Source organism: Heloderma suspectum, chromosome 5 (assembly GCF_057233095.1).
Source record: "Heloderma suspectum isolate Gila_16-S chromosome 5, 16-S_ref, whole genome shotgun sequence".
Lineage (NCBI taxonomy): Eukaryota > Metazoa > Chordata > Lepidosauria > Squamata > Helodermatidae > Heloderma > Heloderma suspectum.
The window spans coordinates 152660635-152686744 of NC_139462.1; the positions used below are offsets into that span (position 1 = coordinate 152660635).

The 26110-nt window shown below is 44.9% G+C and overlaps 1 protein-coding gene across 1 annotated transcript in view; it reads right to left on the reverse strand.

Annotated features, from left to right (window-relative positions):
* The window catches only part of POU6F2 (POU class 6 homeobox 2), a 475368-nt gene that overhangs the window by 47270 nt on the left and 401988 nt on the right, over positions 1 to 26110 (reverse strand). The gene's annotated exons all lie outside the window — the stretch shown is intronic.

Sequence of the window (26110 nt, forward strand, 5' to 3'; positions counted from 1 at the left end):
GAAAATAGGAAGAAGAGAGCAAAGCATAAGGCCACTGTCAGCAACTCCACCGCTATACCGAAACACGCTGCTAATTGACCTTATGATCTCAACTTGATGGGTAGGTGCAGTTAATCTTAAAATCTCAAACACTGTTCAAGAGCCTTTTACAATGAGAATATCAGCCCAGCTTGATCCTAAACACCTTAAATGTTCTGTTGGTATCACTGGAAATGATTCCACTTTAAGTGGATCACAGTTAAAATGGAATATGGCCAAATAATCTTTTCCACTGCAGGGTTATTCAAACACAGATTTGGAATGTTATTTGTGTTTTTTTAAAATAAAACCTGTATATAATTATTAGTTCTTTGAAATGTAATCCATCAGCTGCATTCTGAAATGAGAGAGTCCAGGGAGGACTGTACCACATGCAAATTTGAATTAGCTCAGAGGGTGTAAAAGTCTATATCATGCTTACCCTGATTTAGTCAGGACAGCCATTTTGCCAAAGCCCCATCCTGGGAAAACCCCATAATCCAGCTGTCCCAATTTTAAATAAGCTCTCTCCCTCTTTACAATATACATGCCTAAATGAACTAAAGCCAATACTCAGGGCATTACAAAGGAGCTACATACTAAACAATCCAAAATACTATTACAGATGTCAGGTACAAGGACATTTTTTAAAGAGGGGAGGTGTTTCTGTTACAGCCCAGCTTGTTTGAAAGCACAGCCTGTCTGTTCAAATGGGCAGTTTACACAACAGGGAGACAGCTGCCTAGAAGCCTTCCTGATATCTAAGCTTTCCACATGCAGAGAAATGTTGACAAGGGCATACATCCAAACAAACGATCCCACATGTGGATTCTGAAGTGGTGCAATCCTACTTAGAGGACTGTACCAGGCACCACTCTGAATGTTTGAATCAACTGTTAGATGCATTGATGTTGTAAAACGCAGAGCAACAAGGAATAATGAAATGGAAAATATTCTCAGAAACAAAACGTACTGTGCAAAGTTCTGGTTGTCTCAAGGATTATATTGACTAATTCCCAGGTTATTTTATACTCTCCTACTAAATCTAGGAAACCTGTATTTGTACTTAAATTTATTGGTATAACATGGTAGGAATATGTATACCCCAAGGTGCAAAGTTCTCCAGGAGTTTAAAAATAGCTGGTTTTCACAGATATCTGCTCATTTTATACATTTGTTGTAGCCGAGATACTTGCTGTCTAAACCTACTTAAAATCAAATCTACTGCTCTCAGAAATAAGTACTGATAGGGATATCACTGATGCAACCTGACTTGATTCAATATGAAGTGACACAACCCGAGGTGATGAGAACAGCACATCCTTCAACATACATCCTGGTTTCACTCATTATGTGGAATAGATCATGGGCTGGTCTCAAGCCACTTTTAAACCTAGTGTGATCGAACTGGAAACCTAGCCCAGACCCTGCCAGTCTGAAACAGCAGCAGACTTAGCAAGAGATTATCAACAGAGAAAGAATTTAAATAGCAAAACAGCATGATTAGAATGGGTGGTGCACTCGTTTGTGGAGGCCTGTGGGGACCAAAGCCAGTTCTTTGAAAAATCTGGGTAAGCCACCATTCGCTTCTCTTCCAATGTCGTGGAGACACCCTCCAAGGAAAGACAGGAGCCAGATTCAGTGTAGAGCTCTGTTAAATATTGTCCAGCTTTGATTTTCAGGCAGACATTAGCGATTTCAGTGAGGAAAATATATTCTCTAAACCTTCTGAGATTTTGCAAATATTTGCTTTTTAAATCCTGTTTGGCATTATGGATGGACAAATCAGTTTCTCCCAGATTCTCATTTTTGTACTCTTAAGTTCAGTTCAATTTCATATTGGTTCAAAAGTGCAAAATGATGTAAGTTCTCATTAAAAGTAAACTGAATGAATTTCTCCCCATCCCTATTTGGCACTATTGTTTCCTCATCTGCTTCTTTAGCACCCTCAGCTGTTACCAATTGCTTCTTCCTGGATTAGTCTTATGAGCAATCCCACACAATCAAGGATTACACAGTGAATGGGATGACACAAATCTATATAGCCAATCAGATGTGGCTATGTAATGATGTTATTTGAGAAAAGCAAAGGCAACAAAGAATGAGGATAAGTGAGGGCAACGTTAATGAATAAGGGTGCAATCCTGTACGTGTTTAGACAGAAAAAAGTCCTATAATTCCCAGCTTTCCCCAGCCAGCCATGCTGGCTGGAAGTTGTAGGCCTTTTTTCTGTCTAAACATGCATAGGATCGCACCTTAAATGAACATTTTTACAAGGAGGGTTGAAGAACTGCCAAGAAGGAGAGTTCTTTTGTGGCACCACCAAAATATTTTGTGAAAAAAACTATTAGTATTTTTGGTTCAGCATCATTGCAAAATTGATTTTTTTAAAAGTTAGAATCCAAATATACAAAACTTATAAAATTTGTAGTCATTGTAAAACAAAAGTGCCTTATTTATTTTGGTGCTAATTAGAATGATACTGTCACAGACTGGGTTTTTTCCCCCTCATCTTTGGAAACTGCTTTATCAACGGGGACCAAGCACCTCCAGCATATCAATGATTCTACCATACCAGTGTTGTATATAAAGAGACTGCCGAAGGATTAATACTGTAAGGCAGCCGCATTGAATTGTTTCCACGGAGAACCATCCCTTCCCTTCCTACACACTTCCATGTGATTCAATGCTGGCAAGCCACCTACTGCCAAAATGAGCTGTAAGTCTTGATACAGATGCAACTCTGTCAGGGGTCTATTAGAGATGCTGCATAGGGTTTATACATGCTATAGGGTTGGGGCAGGTTCAATTTCAGCTCTTAACAACAACTTAATTTCAAGTGGAGTTTTGTTAAAGCTTTTTTCAGCACAGAGAATGGCACACTAAGGCTAGGGGCCGATCTACACTTACCAGTTTTTTCGCTTCCAATGAGGTTTCACCGCCCGTCTTTGACACTACACAGTACCTGCCTCGAATTGGAACTGGAATTTCCTGCTTCCGTCCTCCCGCTTTCAATACCCTGATATCCTGGTATTTCCCCTTAATGTGCTCTGATTTTCTGCCTTCGCTACCGTATGTGGTCATACTCCCTTCCCCTGCCTGTCCATATATGGCGGTGTTTGTATTTCCCTCCTGTCCAATCACAGCTCTCAACAGCCCCATGTCGTCTTCTGGCTACTGATAGCATAGCTTCCTCAGCACTCAATGTTTCCTCAGCAAAGGACTGGATGTGCGCACGCTTGTCTGATCTCGGAAGCTAAGCAGGGTCGGTCCCTGTCAGTAGTTGGATGGGCGACCGCCTGGGAATCAGGCTTCCTGCACTGAGCAGGGGGTTGTTCTATCCCTTCAAATGAGAGTAAGTTTTACCCCCTTCTATCTCCCGCTTCGGATTTTTTTTTTAAATTAAGGCGTTATCTTCAAAGAATCGTGGCTTCTCTGTGATTTTTTTTTCTAATTCAGGCATGATCTTCAAAGATTCAAAAATTCAAAGATTTGAAGCTCTTGATGTTCTTGTGCTTAATATATTTTGTGCATTTGCTATTTTTGACTCATTCATTTCTAAATGCTGCCCCTTTTTTGTTCGTTGCACTCTCCTTGCAATGAACACCCCCACCCAAATATTTTACTCCCCACACCCAAATATTTTATTCTGCTCATCTTTGTTCAGTCAAAGCCACAACTTGGAAATCTTCCCCCAAAACTGATAGATCCACGAGAGCAGTTGTAGCATGAACACAGCATCCACTTCAAGAGTATCAGAGGCTGTGGTCATGGTCTCTCAGGGAAAAGTACTGGTTCCTTCCTCCCTGGGCTACCATGACCATTAGTCTGAGGAGAGAACTGAAGGTTCTTCAATCCAGGCAGAAAGCTGCAGCCAGGAAACTGGAAGCTGGCTTTTCTCAACAGGAAGTCAGGTGAACCACAGGGTCCAATAGCTTGTCTTCTTATTTCATATGTGATTTCTGGATTAATCTGAGCAACATGTTGTGAGGACCTGACCTGGCGCAAACCATATAATTCTGTTTCTTTCCCTGATCCCCTAGGAAGTTAAATCACTTGGATATGGAGGTAAATCACTTGGATATGACTTGCTTGCCTCCCTTTATCCTGAAGCCTTTCCCTCATTTGTCTATGCCTCTTGGACTGATGATCTGTTGAGTAAATTCAAGACTAAGTGGGACTTGTTTTTGACTAGCCATGCTTAGGATTGGTCAGTATGTGTTGCGTCACATTGAACAGCAGCAGCCCAGTTACACTAACAGTCACCTCAGCCTTTATTTGAGCCCACTGCCATGCTGCACAACTTGTGACTCACTAAGCCAAATGCAGTTCACCGGCCATGTATGGCAACCCATCAGAGGTTAATGCTTGGGAATGAAAAAATGAAGTAGGTTGTCAAGCTCATGCCAGGCCATAGTCCATGAAAGGAAGACTCGGTTGGTCTTAGGTTGTACAGCATATACTATGTGAAGTAGGCTGTATGGATCATCCCACAATCTGCAGTTTGACTCATCACTAGAAGGAAGATGCATAAAACCTCCCAAGGTGTAGGCAGAATGTTCTTTCCTTGAACTGCCAGGCTACAGAAAAAGGAAGATCCACAGATAGACTACAGTCACTCCCACCTTCCACCACTCTAGAAAAATCTAAAGTCTAGATGATAATTGGGCTCAGGTATCTTCATCAGGAACATGCAAACGGACTGATATGTCTGGCAAGCAGGTCAGAGAGTGGGCAAGGAACTTGTGGGGTGGCCAGTTACACATCACGAAAAGAGAGGAAATGCATCACCAAAAATGGAGGACAAAAGGTCACGGATTTGCATAAAGTTTGCATACATGAATGTATAGGTATAGATGCAAATAAGAAATAGAAATAAGTACTATAATTTAGATAGAAATGCAGTCATCTTTTCTGAGCAGAGAAGACTGTGACCAGGTGACCTGTGTGCCTGCTCAATCTGCTGTCCAGGTGCTAACTTTGATGGGCAAGGTCAAGGTCACTGGTCTTTCTCTCTTGATTATGGGTCTTTAGCTTGAAACTGGAGTTCTTGGACAGTCAAATTGAAGACTGTCTTTGGTAAAGCAGGACACATGGCCACCTTAGTAACTTGGGAAGCAGATACTTGGCAGACAGTTTGATGACACAGAGGGAGGAGGATCTAGAGGCCTCCCTCAGTGATAAGTTGCTCAGGGTGAAGGCTGCAGGTCTGAGAGGCTTTATATCAGCCATTGGCTGTAGTGTCACAAGTTCTCAGGCCAGGAGCATTATGGCTTGTGTGCGTGTGGAATTTCAGTAGTTTCTTCCAACCAGCAGTCCTGGTAGTGAAGTGAGCAGGAAATCATGCCTGCTCTGCAGGGCTCCTGGTTGTAGAAGCACAGCACCAGATACTATAGGAGCACAGATACCATCGGGAAGAAGAAAGGGAGTGGGTAGGCCTGGCGTGCTATGGTCCATGGGGTCACGAAGAGTCGGAAACGACTGAACAACAACAACAACAACAACAACAACAATGCCAATCCAGTGAAAGCATTCTGCCACAGGTGGACATGTGCAAAACAGCAAAAATTAAAAACTGTATATGATCTTTTCCACAGCAATTCTGCTAACAACAGGAAAATCTGTTCATTTTTCATTAAATCTCACATTATTGCCTTACTGTACACAGAATCATGCCCTTCCAAAAGGCATTGTTGACAGACAGATGAATTCCTTCATGTATCAGGACTTTCCTACTTTTATCTGTTGACCAGAATCACACAAAATATTTATGGACCCTTTAGGCAATGTTTTGTGCTGTATAAAACAAGAAATAAGAAAGGCCTAAGCTTCTCTCACGTCTGATTCTGATTTCTTTCAGCTGGGTGAAACCATGCAGCAATCACAATAAAGTCAATGTGAGATATATATTTTTAAAGGCTGAGGTGTATACAGTGACAAGGCCCCTTGGCTTCATACGTCCTATAGTTCGTAACATGGCAGAACCATTGAAAATCCCAACATGGGTTGATGAGATGGATGTTTTACTGATATGTACCTTGTGTTTATCTATAGCCAGTATGTATGCCTTTTTTCTTGCCTTTTGGTGTACCTCAGAAATAACTCCACTGAGGGTAGACCATTCTAAAGCCGCCATGAGAGGAGAATAACACAATAAAATGTAAGGACCTTACTCTCCTTATTAAGGTCTTTCTTCGTAGTAGTGTAGCTCTGTGGACTTCAATGGAGTTAAATCACTTGGATATGAGCATGAAGGGAGAAATTTTTTACTGTGAGATACTGATGTGAGTGTGGAATCATTACTACTTCACCACAATGATGTTTTTCTCAGGATCACCATCTATATGGACGTGGCACTTGACCGTACACATTTTTATCTCCTGCACCCCCTTAGATCCTTTTTCACTTTGATTTGTGGTCACATATTCAGACTTGAGGTGTTTTAAAGCCTTGTGAATAAGCAGGCTGTGGTGTTTCAAGGAAGAAAACCACACAGCAAACGGCCTGCATGTAAACATTGTTATGCCTACATGGATTTCAGTCTCAGGAACCTTGACACACAGTAACTTGTACAACCTCAATTATGCTTGTGAGAGCTCAATAAAGGCAAGCTTCGGCAGCGAAAGACATTGCTTGCTTGTACAACAGTTCAAATCTTTTCCTCGTAATACAAAACAAGAGCCAAATTTCTATCCTCAGAACTGAGAGGAGAACATGACCCCATGTAGTTAGTAAGGGGGGAAAATCTCAAGGTAACACTCTGAAAACAATGCAAGGGTTCCTAGTGAAAGCAGCTACTGCCTTGGCAAAACTTCCTTTTATCTCCCATATTATTATTTGTAATCGTAGTTTTCTGTAGCAATAAGTGACATGGAGGCTAAATGTTCACAACCAGCCACACTCAGAGTAACATCACTTAGGTATCTACTTAGGAAAATATTGCAGAAAGAAAGAAAGAAAGAAAGAAAGAAAGAAAGAAAGAAAGAAAGAAAATTGATTTGATTTTATACTAACATAAATTTGTACGAGTACACAAGGGCAGGACTTCCTGGAGTCAGAGTCAAGGGAGAAGATGCAGTGCTTTGGGTGATTTGGATTACTTCTCAATAGGAAGTGTTTTATGGTGTATAAATACAGTAACCTATGCTGAGCCTGGAGGATAAAGTGGGATATAAATCTAAAGAAAAAAATGGATTTACCAATACTATGCTCTACCATAACTCATAAAAATGATAATATGCTTGGTGTTACTGGACGTAAAGCACAGATTTCCAACCTGCAGCATGGGTACTGGTGCAGGCAGACAGAGACCACAGGCCTACCTATGGTGAACAATCAGGCTTACAAGCTTTTATTTATTTTCTTTACATAATATATAGTTATAGGTGGCCCTGCACTGCAGGACTCCCAGGTGCTGTACACTAAGAGCCATACAATAAAACACTATATAAAATGGAAACAAATCACAGAAGCAGAAGCCAAGAATCAGTTAAATCAATAAATCCATCAAAAATAGTAGAACCTTTAAAAAACCCAACTGATGAGCTATAAAACGTGCTAAAATGCCTGAGCAAATGAAACGTCTTCACCTGGCATTGCAAAGATATCACGGTGGGCACCAGACAAGCTTCTCTTGGGAGGATATTCTACAACTGAGGCAGCTCTCTCTCCCTGGTCACCACCTACTAAACTCAATTAGCAACCCACCCCACCGAAGGATGAATGAAGGGTTTGGGCAGGCTAATACAACAGAAGGCAGCCCTTCAGATCATCAACCGCCAAGCTATTTATGGCTTTATAGGTAACAACCAGCACTTTGTTCTGTGCCTCAAAATGGACCAGCGTAGCTTTTTAAGCTCTGGGAAGATATGTTCCCTGTAGCTGGTCCCAGTTAGCAACTTGGCAGCTGTGTTTTGCACTAGCTAATGTTTCTGAAAAGTCTTCTAAGGAAGCCGCACATGCAGCACATTTCAGTGGTTTGATCTACAGGTTACCTTGCCTGCACATCTACTGCTGTGCCTGCTGCCCAGCTCAGTTAACTGGGGTATAAAGGCTTCTCTAAGGATCTGTTGCTAAGACCACAACCCTTTCTGGTATAAGCCACCTAGTCCAGGAAAAGACAGAAGTTTAATTTGCATTTTATAAACAACTGATGATGTAAGAATAAGCAAGAGTCTTTGTGAAATTCTCATTAAGCTCTGATCTTTTCCTTGACAGCCATGTCTCACAAGGTCATAGTGGTTTCACCAGTGTAATTGTCATGATTTCTACTAAAGAATCCTGGGAACTGTAGTTTGGTAAGACCCTCCAATATTCCACTGACAAAACTAGAGGGAGGGAGGGCGGTGCAGGCAAAGACATCAGGGCCTGCACCACTGGACAGCCCCCACCAGCCCTTTGGGAAAGCAACATCAGATGTCAACTCTTGCTTCAGTCGGGCTGGTTGTTTCATTTGCTTTCCTCTTTTGAGCATGTAGTTCTTGGTGTATCTGTTGCATTTTATAAATACTGTAAGCCACTTTGAGGATTTACATGCTTATGTGTTAGATGCATCTACCAGCAATTTAACGTCCAGAGACACTGGGACTGGGGCTGAGACTTGAAGAATGGCAATGCTAGCAACTCATACTAACACATTTTTAACAAGGCATCCCCAAAATGGAACAGAGATTTTTCAGGGACCGAAAAAGAAAAAAAAAAAGAAGCTACCCAGGTAAATAGGGAGAGTTGGAACACATGGTGGAAGGTGCTGAGAATTCTGTTAAAGATCCTTAGTCCCCCTCACAGAAGTACAGTTCCCTAGGAGAGGGAATCAGAATACAATCCTATGGGTTGTGCTCCTGATAGACAGAAGGCTCTGAGCTTGGAGCCCCCCACCTACCCTATGCCCTGCCAGCAAGAGCCACACAGAGTGAGAAGAGAACGGAGGCGATTTTGCCTCCATTCCTCCATTTCAAATACAATAAAACAGCTAGATGGGCCTCTGAGCTTGTCTAGCTGACTTACCATTTGATAGGCAGGGAGGGACTGGAGAGGTCATAGGATATGGTGTATCCCAGCCTCTCTTCTCCCCTCCCCACTCACCAGCATGCCCCCCTTTCTCCCTCTCTGACTTCTCTTATGAGGTCTCACTTCCGACCTTATAGAAGAAGTGCCCCATCCCATGTCCGGCTTGCCTGGCCTTGGGGGGGGGGGCACTGAGGGCGGGTGGGGAGAGGAGACATGCCTGGCAGCCATTGGCTCCTCAGCGGTGGGACCAACAGAGGTGGGAGGGAACAGAGAGGCCTCCTTTAGCCCTCCATGCCCCTCCCAAATGCCTCTTTGATGCGCAGCTGCAAAGCGGGTGCCACACGCTTTTGCAGCCGGAGGAACGTGGGCGTTGGTGACGGCGGTGTGCCCTGGAGAGGCGATCTGCCTTCCCACCTTAAAGCAACTGCGTGTGGCAGGTGGTGGCAGTGGCCTCGGCCTCTCCTCGCCTGCCTGCAGAATGGCTGAGGTTTCTTGCCATGGCTATGGCCGCGGTGGCAGAAGGCGGCCAATTTCCTTGCACTTGGGCTCTTGGCGGCCTGGATCACGCCTGCTCCGGTGATCCTGGGACTCACGGCCTGGTCGGTCCTAGTGTCCGGCCCAGGTTTTCCCTTGTGGGGAGGCCATGGGGCCACGGGATCTGAGGCATGGCACCGACTGAGGCGCGGTCCAGGCCTGATTTTCTGGGGCCAGCAGGCCCAAGGTTTGGAGAGGGTCTGGGGGGGACTTCCTTCTGGGGGGTTTCTCCTGGCCTGAAGGAGGGTCCTCAGGAGGGGTCTCAGGGTGAAGGGGCTATTGCCATCCTTTGACTGAACAGCACTAGGGGTGGACGAAAGTCCCTTATCTGTCGTCGAAGGACGTTCGCGGTGGGGGGGAGGCGCTTCGCTGCTCCCCCCGCGAAGTTCAGGCTGGGGGGGGGAGGCTTCCCGCCTCGCCCGGCCGCGAACGCGAAAGTTTTTTTTTTAAAAAAAAACACGCCCCCTGATAGGCTACGTGTCGATTCACGTAGCCTATCACAGCTAGATCTGCAAAGTCAGCCGTGATAGGCTATGTCAGTCGTCACGTAGCCTATCACGGGTGACTTTAAAAAAAAAAAAAAAGCGCGTACGCTAATGGCCGCCCCCCATAGGGAGCCGCCATTCGCGTTCCTTATTTAGTCGCTGTAGTCTACGTAAATGTTTACGTAGACTACGGCAAAAATAAGGGCAACGCAAATAGCGTTGCCCTTATTTTCACCGTAGTTTACGTAAACATTTACGTAGACTACAGCGACCAAATAAGGAACGGGAATGGCAGCTCCCTATGGGGGCCGCCATTATCCGTACGCGCCTTTTTTTTTTAAAGTCACCCGTGATAGGCTACGTGACGATTGACATAGCCTATCACGGCTGACTTTGCAGATCTAGCTGTGATAGGCTACGTGAATCGTCACGTAGCCTATCAGGGGGCGTTTTTTTTTTCTTTGATTGCAATGGCGGTGGCGGCAGCCGGTCGAAAGACCGGCTGCCGCTCCCGCCCCGCTCGAACACCCGCCGAACCGCCGGCCGGACCCGCCACCGGGAGGGACATTCGGTGAAGGTAAGTCCCGTCCTGGGGGGGGTGCAGGGTGTGGGGGGGGGGTTCGGAGGATTTCTCCCCGAAACTTGTTCGGGGGGCCGAACACGTTGGCGCTTGGCCCCCCGAAGTTTCGGGGAGAAATTCTCCTCCATCCCTAAACAGCACTGAGTCCTGGGACTGGGGAGGGGTGACCAATAGAGAACCCTATATAGTTTGCAAAAAATAATAATAATAAAGGGGGCAGCAGAGGGGACACAGGATCTGCATCACACCTGGGTGACGGAGGCCCAGAGGCCTGATCTTCTAGGGTTGGATGACCCAAGGTTTGCAGGTCCCTTGTTGGGAGGGTGCATTCATTGTTTGGGGTCCTTTCCTGGTCTTTGGAGGAGGATCCTCTTGGTGTTTTTGCCACTCCCTCTCTCTGGACACAGTTTTAGCAGCAAGCAAAGGACTGGATGTGCCTGATCTCGGATGCTAAGCAAGGTCTGCCCTGGATTGAATGGGGGACCACCTGGGAATCAGGCTTCTTGCCTTGAGCAGGGGGTTGGGCTTGATGGTCTTGTAGGCCCCTTCTAACCCTATGATTCTATGTCTATGTCTCCCTGAGTGTGGTATTATTTTGTGGGCCCAGACTTTGGGCCACGTGCATGGTCACAAGGTGCATGAGGGTTGTCTTATTGAAGCTAAGCAGGCTTGGGTCCGGTCAGTATTTGGCAGGGTGACCTCTTTACAATCTCCAATCGTTTGTTCAGGCCCACAATATTTTCAACAAGGGGGCAAGAAAGGCAAGGGTATGCACCATGCCCTCCAGTTAAACGAACTTGGCGGCAGTCCCAGCATACATTGCTGCCTTCTTTTGCAGCGCATCTAGATGCCATCGAAACATCTTACAGCTCCGCACCTACTTCTGTGTTAGGGACCAGCCCTCCCGGCTGAGGAAGGCGCTATGCCTACGATACCACAGGCGCCAATGGTAGGGTGATGCCACCTACCCAGTTGCAGGTATCTCAGCTCCAGCTGTCCCAGATGCAGCATGCTTGGATGTGCTCAAAGCCTGGATGCATTTGAAGCTTCTTCCAGCACGGCTCTGTCTTGGGTCTTGGGCCCAGTTTCTTCTTCTGCAGCTCTTGAAGGATCAAGCCATCCTGTGCAGTAGTTTTATACTTACCTAGTATCGTCAACTTCAGTGTTAGTACCTGCAGGGTCAACTCACCCCCCCCCAACTTCTCCGGTAAATGGTGGTAGATTAGCATCCCATAGGTGGTAGTAATGACAGTTGGAATTGCACTTTTATCAACCTTAACATATGCGACATCCCTCCATAAGGTTGAGTGGGGGTGTGCCATTGGGCCAGGGCACAGCCACCCCTGCTGTACCACTGCCCTATGATATGCACCCTGCTGGAGCACAGGCTGCCTCAGTCCCAGGTCATGTAAGAACATGACCCTTCTCACCTCAATCCTGAGTTACTGTGGTGGAGGCTGACTGTTAGAGCAATACGACAATGGAACCAATGACCTAGGGAGGTGGTGGGCTCTCCCACACTGGAGGCATTCAAGACGAGGCTGGACATCCATCTGTCGGGGATGCTCTGACTTGGATTCCTGCATTGAGCAGGGGGTTGGACTCGATGGTCTTGTAGGCTCCTTCCAACCCTACTATTCTATGATTCTATGATTCTAAGGCATGGATAGCCTGGGATGGGTCTGCCATTGCAGACACCTGGGAGATGGTTGGTTTAGGGGGGTAGATGTACTTCTCCCCCTTTCTGTGAAGAGATGTTGCAGGATAACTCAGACCAGAGAATGGTAGTCAGGACAGGATGAGACACAAGATTGTGTCATACACGGGCTGCTTGGTATTCTCCAACAGAATTTTCTGTAGTGGGGTTGGATTGGCCTTTGACCCCTTCATTCAATGGTATCCCACCTCTGCTGGGGGCATTGTTTATGGGTTTCCCGCACCCAGGCGTGCTTGTTATACAACAAAGGCTCAACATTCTTCCCTCAGCGGCCCCCAAGATTTAAGGGTTGCAGGGCCTTAGTATGGATAAAAGGGGGTGGGAAGGCTGGCATGGGGCAACAGCCCTATCCAAAAGGGGCCGTTCCCAGTTTGAACTGACCCCCCCAATTGTTGTGGTGGTCCTGTTGCAGGGGAATGCAGTCTGCTTGAAACGGGAATTTTAGTAGGATTCTTGGATTCTTCCTAGGCCCACTTTTTTTCTGATTCAGAAATATTCCTACAGCAGGTACATTTGGTAATTAATATTGATAAGGAGGGGCAGCATGCAGGATTCTATGCCTGTCTGCGACCTTGGCTGCTCTGAATCCGAGAGTATCTTCCTGCGTGATAGTGCCTAAAGGGCACCTATGGGGTCGCAGATGGACCTATGATCCTTTTGACTCAGCAGTGGGCACCTTTTTGAATGGGGGTGAGAGACAGGATGGGCTTGCAGAGTATGGTCCATAATTCAGGTGAGTTTTTCTGTTACGGGCCCTGGGGGTTGCTGCCCAGTCCTCTCATTTAATCTAAATGTTCAGAACAGTGACCAAGGAACTGGAATATCCTTCCTGATCAGATGACCTACGGCCCATCAACCATCTTAATGTCCCTGTGATTGTGCTGGACTCCATTAATCAGTGTCGTAAAACCCCAAGGGATGAGGTCCAGGCATTGAAAGAGAAGATCTTGGTGATCAGGCACTCTCATAATGTCTCACTTCATGCCGTTGGGAAGTGGCAGACTCCTTATTTTGACAGCAGGGCTGTTTTCCCATGCTGGCCTTTCTGTGGATTCTGTGATGTGCCACACCAGGGCTTTGGCTCCTGCACCATCGAGTTTGGGTTTCTTTTCCCGCTCTGAGAGAGGATTTCTGTTTGGCCCTCAATTTTCCAGAACTTGCCAGCGTTTCCTGTCTGGAAACATGAGTTCCTCATCGAGGTGAAGCTGCAGATATACACTGTGATGTCACCAGGGGGCTGGGTCTTAGGGTCAATTAACAGGTTCATTGTGTGTGGAGTGGCAGGCCCAAGGGTTGGCCCTCTTATCTTTCGGGATCCCGTTCACTAGAACTTCTCCTATACATGGCAGCACTTACAGTATATGGGCCGATTTAATGCCTAATTCTTAATTCTTTTGCGTGTGGAGAGAAGGCCTCTATTCTTGTCTTTATAACATAGTCCTCCCTCAATCCGGAAATCATGGCCCTGGTTGTAGCATTTAGTTGCACCACCTCCCGCACAATACCTGGTTCCTCATATGGCATGTAACTGACCGGGGCAACGCCGGTGCTGGCATTTTTGTGGCATGGCCGGATGCAAATGTCATGCTACAAGGGGCTCCCTGGGTGCTGGCACTTCCAGAGACCATGCCAGAAGTTCTCGTGGGGAGTGGGGAATTTAAAGGACGCAAGCCATGGTGCACCCCACAGAACACAGTACAAGGGCCTTCTATAGCGGGTAGATATTGAGCCTTTGGCTCTGACATTCACTGTGGTGGTTGTTGCCATCTTGGTAGTTTAACGTTATGGTCCCCTGTCCATTCCTGGAGTGTAGGACTCCCAGCCCAGACTATTGGCAGTGAGCTGGCTGCATTTCTCTTCTGGTCAAGTCTGAGAGCAGCTTGACATACACCACAGAGTTTAGGGTCCAGGGCACCCTATGGAGTTTGGCTGGTATCTGGCCTGATGATGTTATTGAGGAAAGCCATGCCCCCCCACATTGTTCTCCATGTCTGTGGGGCCGGCAGCCTTCGGTGCAACTCCCCTTTTGATGCAATTATCCCCTGCTGCATTACTGACAGTTTTCTTTGGGGAGGTCTATCTTTCTTCATAGTGGTGGCAGCCATGGGCAACGTGTACGAATGGGCCTTCTAGTTGGGATATTCAATTCTCTCAACAGGTCATACACATCTGGCTCTGTTGGTGCAGGATCAACCTGTGGGGTACAGGTGTAAGAGTGTCCTTATTTCCCATACATGTTATGGAATTGGGCTCAGTGGAGGCTGTGGTGGCTTCCGTTTGTGTTATGGGGTGGGGGAAAGCCCCCCTTTTTTCTTCACGATGGTTCCCCCCTTAACTAAAGTATTCATTTGTTGATCATGGAGGTGACCTGGGAGGTGGGAAGCCTTGGAGCCTTTGCATTCCTTTTGTACCTGGACCACCTCCTCAGCCATCTCTCTTCGTTTGTACACGATAGGGATGTATGAAAGTTCCGCCACAGATCTTGGGGAGGCCGAATGCCAGCGCATTCCGCCCCCCGAAATCAGTGGCGGAACGGCCCGCCCCCCGCCCCCCCCGGGATGAGACTTACCTTGCGCGGATCTTCCTGGTGGTGGCGGCGGCTCCGGCGGCGGTTCGGCGGCGGCTCCGGCGGCCAGTCTTCCGACCGGCTGCTGCTGCCGCCATTTCCAGTTTTTTTAAAAAAACAAAAAACAAAAAAACGTGATAGGCTACGTAAAGATTTACGTAGCCTATCACGGCTAGGTTTTTTTAAAAAACTGTGATAGGCTACGTAAATCTTTACATAGCCTATCATGGCTGACTTTAAACAAAAAACAAAAAAAACGTGTGTAGGCAAATGGCGGTGGCCATGGCCGCCGCCATTTGCATTCCTTATTTTGGCACGACTTAGTCTACGTAAACATTTACGTAGACTAAGACGGCGAAAATAACGGGAACACAAATAGCGTAGACGCTACGCTATTTGCATTCCCCTTATTTTCGCCGTCTTAGTCTACGTAAATCTTGACGTAGACTAAGACGTGCCAAAATGAGGAACGCAAATGGCGGCGGCCGTGGCCGCCGCCATTTGCGTACGCGCGTGTGTTTTTTTAAAGTCAGCCGTGATAGGCTACATAAACATTTATGTAGCCTATCATGGCTGACTGCAGGGATGCAAACGGCAGTGGCTACGGCTGCCGCCATTTGCATCCCTGCTAGCCAGCGGCTGGATGTCTGGCTGCTGGCGGAGCCGGCTGGCGGCTCCGCAGAATCACTGCAGAGCACAGCCGGCCAGCCAGGATTCCGGGGGGGGGAGAACGGAGCGCCTCCCCCCCCCCGGCAAGGATTCCGGGGGGAGGGACAGAACGCCTCCCCCCAACCGTAAACATAATTCGCGAAAGGTAAGTACCTTTCGTACATCCCTAGTACATGATAAAGGACAGGTGGTGCTCCAAGGCCTTTCAATTTTAACATGCAGTCACTCCCTGGGCAATAAAGATGCAACATTAAGTAGTGTTCAAGCTCAACTGTTGGTTTTCTTCCCGTAGATCATTGAATTGTTGGGAACCAGTGCAAGTGCTCACACATGGGCACAGCACTATGTTTGGGCCGGACAGGGCATTTCCACGTCAAGCTGTGGAGCCAGCTTTCACTTAGCCGGTGTGCCAACATTCCATTGTTGGACAGAAGTGAAATGGGCCAGACAGAGGGCTTCCACGTCGAGTTGAGGGGCCATCGTAGATGCAGATGCTGCCAACATCCAGTTGCTGGGCTGATGCACAGTGGGGCCAGCCAGAGGGTTCCCAGATCAAGCTGTGGTGCCAGCTTGGACTTTCCTGGTTTGCCAACAGTCAAGTGTTGGGCTGACACAGCATGTGGTGGAAAAGCCTTCGGCTCAGTTTGCTTCCCAGAGTGGAATGGAGGAATGACTGTGGCCAGCGAGCCTTGGAATGGGCCCTGCAGGAAGGGCAACTGGGAAATGGCCACGGGACTATCTCTGCATGGAGATGTGTGTATCCCTCATCCTGATCTAGGGGGGAATGACCTTGGTTGTGAAAGGCAAGGACCTCACCCTGTGGGCCTTGGCCGATTTCCAGGTTATCCGGTACAGTTGGCCAGGGATAACTATCATTTGGTCTTGTTTGCTTCCTCAAATTAATTGGAGGAATGTTTGTAACCAGAGGGCCATGGAAAGGGCCTGTCTGAATGTGACCAGGAGACAGCCTTAGGGCTATATCTGAAGGGTGATGAGATAATCTCATCTGGAAATTATTAGGATGCGTGGGGAGCTTTAAAGACAGGATGGCATGCACCTGTCCAATTTGGCGACAGCATATTGCTGTGGGATCTGCAAAGAGGCCTGCGAGAAGTGTTTCAGCACAGGTAGGGGGAGTTTGACTAAGCAATAGGCTTGTCACTCCCAGTGGTGGTTAGGATGGGTAATGGGGATGAGAATAGGGATGGTGAGCATTCAGAGGCACTGTTCTGGTGACAGGTGATGCCTGAGGCCTCCGCTCTGGGTTTTGCGGCCCATCGGGGGATAAGGGTTACCCATGAGGCTGACTCACCTCACCCACCCGGTGTTTCACGGCCTGGGGGGCGGTGAGAGGGGAAGGTCTACTCCCCCTAAGGGGTAGCCCTGTGGGGTGGTGATTCTGACACTCCACTCCACAGGCTGTGAATGTTTTTTTGCCCATTGCAGTGACAGCTAGCAGCTGGCACAGTTTAGTGCCTGTCCTGGGTTCCCCCTTTGCAGATATTTCAATAAATGTGGCCTGATTTGTATCCAAGCACACGTGTCCATCTCTTTATTACCCATCTCCGCTCGCAAGCTTTCTGCAGTGGCTGGGAGGGCGTGGGGGAGGGAAGAGCCACAATCAAATCTTCTCCATACTCGTAGCTCTGTCTATAGGCATGGAGGAAGAGACTTGCAGCATCTTATACTGTGTAGGGGCCATAGGATTGCTCTCTTATTCACTCTGTAAAACTGTGTCTTTTCCTGTAGATATTCAACTGCTGTCCACTATAATGGCAGCCCCCAGTGAGTGGCAAAGGGAACAGCTTTTTTTGTTAACAGTAGCAGCCATTTTGAATTTTCTGACTTTCAAACCACACCTCAGAACAGGGCTTTCTGGAGAAGATAAAATAGCTACTTCCCTCCAAAAGAATTATTCTCTTCCCTCTAAAAGAATTTCACCTCACCCCCAAAATAGATGATTTCGAGGTGGGTGGAATGACTGAGAAATCAGAAATGGTTATTGTCAATTTGGTACAACTCTCCTCTCCTTTACAATAATTTTATCCGTTTCTAGCATTTGTTCTTTCCTATTCACAAGTAGGTCTGAATTGTTCAATACTGAATCTAGTTTATTTCCTGCATTTTATCGTGTTGTTTAACTCCAGTGGATTATCCTTGTTGGGGTTACAAAGATATCTTCAAAGGTTGAAATATTGGCAATCATCTCAACAATTATATGTTTTGGTTTTAGGTAGCCCTGTCTAACACAAGAATAAGCAGCAATAAAAAAAACATGGTAAGAATACTTTCACTGATTCCCTCCAACCCCTCTAATATTTACTAGCATTTGAAGTACAGTATTTCAGAGTAATAGGTATGATCCAATGCTTTTAAAGTCCCATATTTTAATGGCAGAGTTAAGCATATATTTATCTCTCTCCCTCTCCCTCTCTCTCTCAATGAAATCATTGAGTGCTTAATATTGGTTGGATCATGATCATTCACTGTAGTAGTTTGAAAGGGACACACTGAAAATTTCTTCATTCTCCCATGCATTTTGTTTGAAAAATATTTCACAACTGGAAAATGATCTGAATCACACACACAAAATGAGTTTGTAATTAGGGGACTGAACGAATACATAACAACCATAAATAAGGATATTTGATACAAAAATATAGATGTAGTGTACAAAGATATAAACATCAAACTTCATGGAACAATAATCTGTGAATCTTGGTATAAACGTATATTTTGATCAAGATCTACGTTTATACCAAGATTCACAGATTATTGTTCCATCAAGTCTGATGTTTATATTTTTGTACACTACACTGAGCATAGATCAAGATCAAAATCTATGTTTATACCAAGATTCACAGATTGTTATGTATTAGTTCAATAATTTGTTTTTTGTTTCTTTTGAGTGTCCCCATAATTATAAACTCACTTTTTTGTAATTCAGATCATTTTCCAGTTGTATGCTTCATTAGCATTGCAGTTTTTAGGTTTGTAAGCTTGTGCCTTATAGTGTTGTGAAAAATATTTCATCCATCTCTCCCTGATAAGAAATAGGAAAATTCATACATAATAGAATCTACTTTGAGATTACTTGGTAAGATTTATCAAATGTGTAAAGATGTGTTAAATAACCTGTTTTATTAAGGAAAGATGATAAAATTATGCCACATCACATGTTGATGAAATTAAATTCTGTTCCAATCAAAAATAATTGTATGTTCATCTGAATGTCTCCTTAATCTGAACTTTCAATAATTTTGCAAACTTGGATTCAAATAGCAACAAACCAAAGTAGCTTGTAAATGGCCTTATTTTAGAGAGGAATTTCTTCACATCTGCAATCAGATTCACATTCTGTGTAGTAATCAAATTGAAAGAACCATCTGAATAATACTGGCAATTTTTCTATGGGTTTTTTCTGCTTTTCCTAGAGGATTATAGTCTGGAAACTCAATTTGTTCTAGTAAACATACAATCAATAAAAGGTGGCTCCCCCACTTTGTAGGATCAAAATTTTGTCAAATATCACACATTTAAAAGCATCCATTCATTTAATACCTGCAAATTATCAGTGCCAACAGGAAATAAAATCTACATTCAATTAATCAAATAAAAAGTTTGGTTTCATCATTACTTTCCGAAACACTGGATGAAACCACACATTATAAAAGGAACTGTTTTATTGTGCACTAGCGAGAAACCATTTATCAATCTGAAAGGTAAAGAAATTGCATTCTGCTTTTTTAACATTTTAATATGGGAACTTATAATTAAGAAATATAGCTCCAGCTAATGTTTCATATATAAGGCTTGTTTCTCCTTTCCAGATCCAAGTCCAGTTTTGCAAAGGATTTCCTATGTGACCTTGGAGAAATGTCTTGATTGCCCAAGTTTTCCATTTTACATAGGATGAATAGCAAATATTTTGGTGTCTATACTGTACTATGTGTTTTGACCTTGATTTCAATTCATAGAGATGGCAATGACAACAAAGTATTATAATTAATAATAATCAACTGCAGTAGGTGAAAGTTATACTATACCAAACAATTAGCCATCAATGGGACTGTTTTGTACATATTTGTCTATATTATTAATTGCTGTTCTACTCAATGGAAGGGGATCTGCTGCCAATTGTAAAGAGCTCTGGGACTACAATTATTTATTTTTAAAAAATGATATACCGGTTTCTCCACCCCCACCCCAAAAGGATACTCAAAGCTGCTTACAACAATATGCATACAAAAACCTCAAATCTACCAAATGCAATAAACAACATAAATGGGATCCAACGACACTCATCATAAGACATCATACTATAAATATTGTTAAAGAATACAGGTTTAACAGAAGCAGGCACTATTTTTTTTTAACTGCCTCCAAAACATGGGGTGGGGCTGCTACAAGCCCCACCCAACCTGCAAAGGCACTTCCACCCTAGCTTCCCCAAACTCTACCCACTCAAAACTTCTCCTAGCTACTCCACCCCAGGCTAGCTCCATTAGTAGAAGCCTGTCTACAAGCAATGACAGCTAAATGGAATCACCATTTTCAGAGAAGCATAACTCTTGCAGGACACCTCGAGGCATTCTTGAATGAAATGGCTTATCGAGATCCATTTCAATCGGGCTTCAGACCTGGTTTCGGAATGGAAACTGCCTTGGTCGCCCTGTGGGATGACCTTTGCCAGGAGAGGGACAGGGGGAGTGCAACCCTGTTGATTCTCCTGGACCTCTCAGTGGCTTTCGATACCATTGTTCATGGTATCCTTCTGGATAGGTTGTCTGGGCTGGGAATTGGAGGCACTGCACTGCAGTGGTTCTGCTCCTACTTAGATGGCCGAATCCAGAAGGTGGTGCTGGAGGATTATTGCTCTGTGCCTTGGCAACTATGCTGTGGAGTTCCACAGGGCTCTATTTTATCCCCTATGCTGTTCAACATCTACATGAAACTGCTGGGGGAAGTTATCTGTAGGGAAGTACGAAAGGCACTTACCTGGTCCCGCAGCTTGCTTCGCGGTGGGGGGGAGGTGCTTCGGTTCTCCCCCTGAAGTTCAGGCTGGGGGGGGGAGGCGCCCTGCCTCGCCCGGCCGAAATTCAGGCCGGGGAGAAGCGCCCCGTCTCCCCGGCCGCGAAATACAAAAGTGGAAAAAAAACCCAAAACCACCCGTGATAGGCTACGTAACGATTTACGTAGCCTATCACGGCTAGATTTCCAAAGTCACGGGTGACTTTGGGAAAAAAAAAAGCGCGTATGCAAATGGCGGCGCCCATGGGCGCCGCCATTTGCGTTCCTTATTTGGTCCTGGGTAGTCTATGTAAAGATTTACATAGACTACGGCGAAAATAAGAGCAACGCATTTTTGCCGTAGTCTACGTAAATCTTTACGTAGACTACCCGGGACCAAATAAGGAACGCAAAACCGCCATTTGCGTACGCGCTTTCCCCCCACCAAAGTCACCCGTGATAGGCTACATAACAATTTACGTAGCCTATCATGGCTGACTTTGGAAATCTAGCTGTGATAGGCTACGTAAATCGTTACGTAGCCTATCACGTGTTTTTTTTTACTTTATTTTGTAATGGCGGCAGCAGCAGCCGGTCGGAAGACCGGCTGCTGCTCCTGCCCCCGCCGAACCGCCGCTGAACTGTCGCCGGGACCCGCCGCTGAGAGGGACATTTGAGGGAGGTAAGTCCCATCCCGGGGGGGGGGTGTGGAGGAGAATTTCACTGCCAATTTCGGGGGCCGAATGCGTTGGCATTTGGCCACCCCGAGATTCGTGGAGAAATTCTCCGCCATCCCTAGTTATCAGGAGGTATGCGCTGAGGAGCCATCAATACATGAATGACACCCAGCTCTACCTTTATTTTTCATCAAATCCAGGTGAGGCAGTGGCTGTTTTGAATCAGTGCCTGGGCATGGTAATGGACAGGATGACAGCCAATAAACTGAGACTCAATCCAGCCAAGATGGAGGTACTGTTAGTGGGTGGTTCGTCTACCCGGCTAGGTGACATTCAACTGTTCTGGAGGGGGTTGCACTCCCTCTAAAGGATCAGGTTTGTAGTTTGGGAGTGCTCCTGGAGCCAGAATTGTCACTTGAGGCACAGGTGAACTTGGTGGCACAGAGCACCTTTTGTCAGCTTAGGCTGATATACCAGCGACACACTTATCTGGACAGAGATAGCCTAGCTACAGTTATCCTTGCTCTGATAACCTCTCATCTGGATTATAGCAATGCATTATATGTCGGGCTGCCTTTGAAAATGGTCCGGAAACTTCAGCTGATCCAAAACAGGGGAGCAAGTTTGTTAACAGGACAAGCCAACATGATCATATTAGGCCGGTACTTTTCCAGCTGCACTGGCCACCAGTCCATGTCCAAACCCTATTCAAAGTGCTAGTATTAATGTTCAAAGCCCTAAACAGCTTGGGGACAGGTTATCTGAAGTATCGCCTCCTCCCATATGTGCCTGCCCAGACCCTAAGATCATCCTCAAGGGTCCTTCTCCCAGAGCCCCTGCCAAAGGAAGTGAGGTGGATGGCTACCAAGAAGAGTGCCTTTTCTGCTGTGGCACCCTGGCTGTGGAATGAGCTCCCTAGAGAGGTTCACCTGGCGCCTACACTGTACTCTTTCAGGCACCAGGTGAAGACCTTTTTATTTCCCCAACATTTTAGTGTTATAGTCTTTGAACTTTGTTGTTTTAAATCTGTTACTGTATTTTAAATCTCTGGATTGCTGATAGGTTTTATTCTGGTTGTATTTTTATACTGTAGTTTTAGGCTTTTATATTTTATACCGTTTTTATTCTGTATTTTGTCGTTTTAGTTTTTGTGAACCACCCAGAGAGCTTCGGCTATTAGGCAGTAAAGAAATGTAATGGATCAATCAATCAATCAATCAATCACCTCTGAATTGCAGGTGCTGGGGACAATTAACAGGGGACACTGTTTTGTTCCCTCCAAATGAACATTCCCTTCCAAAAATACATTCCTTCAGAGTTCCACCAATAATTTCTTCCCTCTACTTCCCCTCAAAGAAAGATCCCAGTGTTTCCCATCACCCAGCTCTGTCTATCCCAGCAGCAGTCTGATCCTATGCATTAATGCCTGAGCCTCTGTTTTCCCATCTCCACATTTAGAATGGTCAACCCCCAGTGGAGTTATTTCTGAGATACACCTAAGGAAAACAAAAAGACATATACTGGGTATAGATAAATATCAGAGACATATCAGCAAAGCACCAATCTCATTAACAAATATTGGGATTTTAAACAGTTTGGGACTGCAATACCTGATGGACTGCCTCTCCTGGTATGAACCTACCCATATAGTTTGCCCATCATCTGAGGCCCTCCTCCAAATGGCTTCTCTGATGGAGGCTCAGAGTGTAGCAACAATGGACAGGCTTTCTTGGTGATGGCCCCCTGATTTTGGAACTATCTCCCCAGTGAGGCCCACCTGGCACCAACACTTGGTGATGTTATTGCTGCCTGGTTAAGACCTTCCTTTGCTCTCAGGCTTTTGAACACATATGATAGGGTTATCAACAGATCCTGGGATTTCTTATTGTTGGTTGTTAAAATTGTTTATATTTTATGTATGTGTGTGTGTGTGTTTATATGACATATGTAAATGGTTTTTATATTATGTTACAATATTGTATTTTTAAGGTGTTTAAACTTTGTAATCTGCCCAGAGAGAACGAATGAATGAATGTTACCATCTATAGAACACAGAGCCAAGGGGCCTTCTTCTGTATACATTCAAGTCTCTTTTTTTTAGAGGTAGGAGAACAAAGGCTCTGAAATTCAAATGCTGGGCACTGCCCAATCACCAGCCACCCATGAGTGCTAGGATGTGCCAGCTTGCTTTCACAGATTAATCATGATCTGTACTATCCAGCAACACAGGTACCTGTGTAGTGCTCAAATGTTATCTGTAGGGGCAGGTGGGAAGTGAACACTATGGACCCCTTTGTGCCCTTGTGCCAGAACACTGACACCGGAACCACCAATCATACTGATTTGCTTAGTTAGGTTGCATAATTATAATTAAAGCTTTGGTGGGGTGTTTTTGTTGTTAAGATGGCAGTTGGGTGAATTTGTGGGATATGTGTGTTTTCTGACGTCCTTAAGATGGTGGGTCAGAGCACACAGGAGCAACATCCTTAGACTATTTTTTAAATTATCATTGTGAAATTACAACAACAAAAGATTTAAAAGAATATATGTGTGTGTATGTGTGTGTGTATATATATGTACACACACACAGATTTGTATATATCCATATCAGTGATTGCATATGAAATGCATATATGTGAAAATACAGCATCCTAGCAATTATACATAAGCTTCAACAAAAGCGAGCCAGATATACAAATAAGCAACATGCAGGAAAAACAGGAGGTATATCAAGCATTTGGTGGTCCTCCATACCTGGCCACTGTTCTGCATTTAGCTTGGCAGATTACAAGATGTTCAGACCTATCTTAGAGCAGTTTCACATGATGCTTTGATCCTCTTCCATTCTATTTATCTGGTTGTTAGTAATGTGGAAGAGAAAGGTGTTTATAATGGGATAGAAAACAAGTGTGTAAAATCCAGTGTGTGTCCTTGCAACAAGCAGAGGTATGATATTTTCTTGGTTGCAACTCACCAGCTCTGAGTATTTTGAAGCGACACATCAAATTTCATGCAGAGTTAATTAGAGTTGTTTGACTTTTGTACTCAGGTATTTGTACCTGAGTCCAAAATATAAAGTGAGAATTGGCCTTGATGTTCCCCAGTCCAAATGCATGAGGTAGAATTCTAATGCATATCCATGCCATAACTATTTTCCTTGGCAGCATTTCTGCCGAGTAACTGAGAGACAAATAATTTATTTCACTGAAATAGATTCAGTGTTAAAGGTATGCACAGTTTCTGAGATTCCTAGAGCTCTTATCATGATAGGCATTTTGCCTGGGTAAAATCTAGATGTAAAATCTAGACCTTAAAAGCCTTACGCTGCTCATGTTCACAATACCTAATGGCACACCTCTCCCAACCTGAACCTACCCAGGCACTATGAACAACATCAGAGACTTTCTTACCGAGGGAGGCTTGGAAAATGGCAACAAGGGAGAGGGCCTTCACAGTGGTGGCCCCAGCACCTGGCACCAACACTGTCATCTTTTTGGCACCACGTTAAGACTCTACTCCCAGGCATTTGATGGCATATGATGGGGCATGTATGTCAGTTGTTTTTATCAGGTCCAGTATCTTAATGTAACAGTTTTAACTGTTTAAATTGTTTTAGATTTTGTATTATGTTTTGTGAAGTTGTATTGTGGTGTGTATTTTTGTGAAGCATCCAGAGAGCTTTGGCTATTGGGCGATATAGAAATGAAATAAATAAATAATAACAACAATTCTTATAATAATAAGAGACCTCTAGTGCAGCACCAATAGTGTTTGCTTGCGCGATGGGTTTTCCAAGGAATCCCGTCCCACAAGCTAATGCTATTGGCATTGTGCTAGAGGTCCTTCACACCAGCGCAACATAATTTGCATTAATGGAATGACATCACGGGATACTGCCCCATGTGCATAGAGGGTTTTGTGACCAAAGTATTCAAAATTGCAGCTCCCACACCTGTAGTTTAAGCAGCACTGTCCAGGATGGAGTACCATGTCGTTTTGCTGAATGTGCAACTCAGTGCTCAGTAGCTTTTGTTTGATCCCGCCTAAATTCTTGGAGAGTGATGGGCAAATGACATTGGTTTTTTACTTAATGGGTGTGCATAGATTTATGTTATACATCTGCTTGTACAGCAATGATACAGTACAGTAGAGGGGTGCTAAAGCATCACCAGCTTTCTAAGGCACGCTGACTTAATACATTGTGTAAACTTGTGGTGGTGTAAGCATTTGGAGATTCCTCAAGACCACTGTTTATCACTTGAGTAAGTGCAGGAGAGTAAATGAAAATATTCATTCCCAGAAGTGAGGAATGGTGTGTTCCTATAATGGACAAAAACAAAATGCCACCTCTGTGTTGATAACAAAAGCTGTAAAGTACATTTAGTGTCATTTCTCAATGCACTTGCCATCTGACTATGGGTCAGATAGTGCCACAGTGCATATAATCTCCTGAATGGAAAAAAATTAGATTCAAAGTGCCAAATAGATGCCCACAACATAATATCAAGTAAAACAAACATATTCCTCCTCTGTGCCCCCACCCCAACTCCAAATGTTTGAGATATAGAGAGAAATCCCAGTCATTTCTTATTACTGTGAAGGTCAGCCTAGCTGGGAAAATTGTTTCTGCTTTACAATTCCCCAAACTGTAGAAAGCAGTTAGAGTTCTGGACAAAAACTAATGTTGCATTCAAAGGGAAAAGAGGCTGCTGATATGGCATTGCTGAAGTAATAAGAGAATTTTTTACTCTTTCCACTTCCCTGTGAACCTAATCAACTGTGACATGAGAAAATACACTGGGCTCACACAGCTGGAATCTGATGGCCACCTGAAAATGTCCGCAA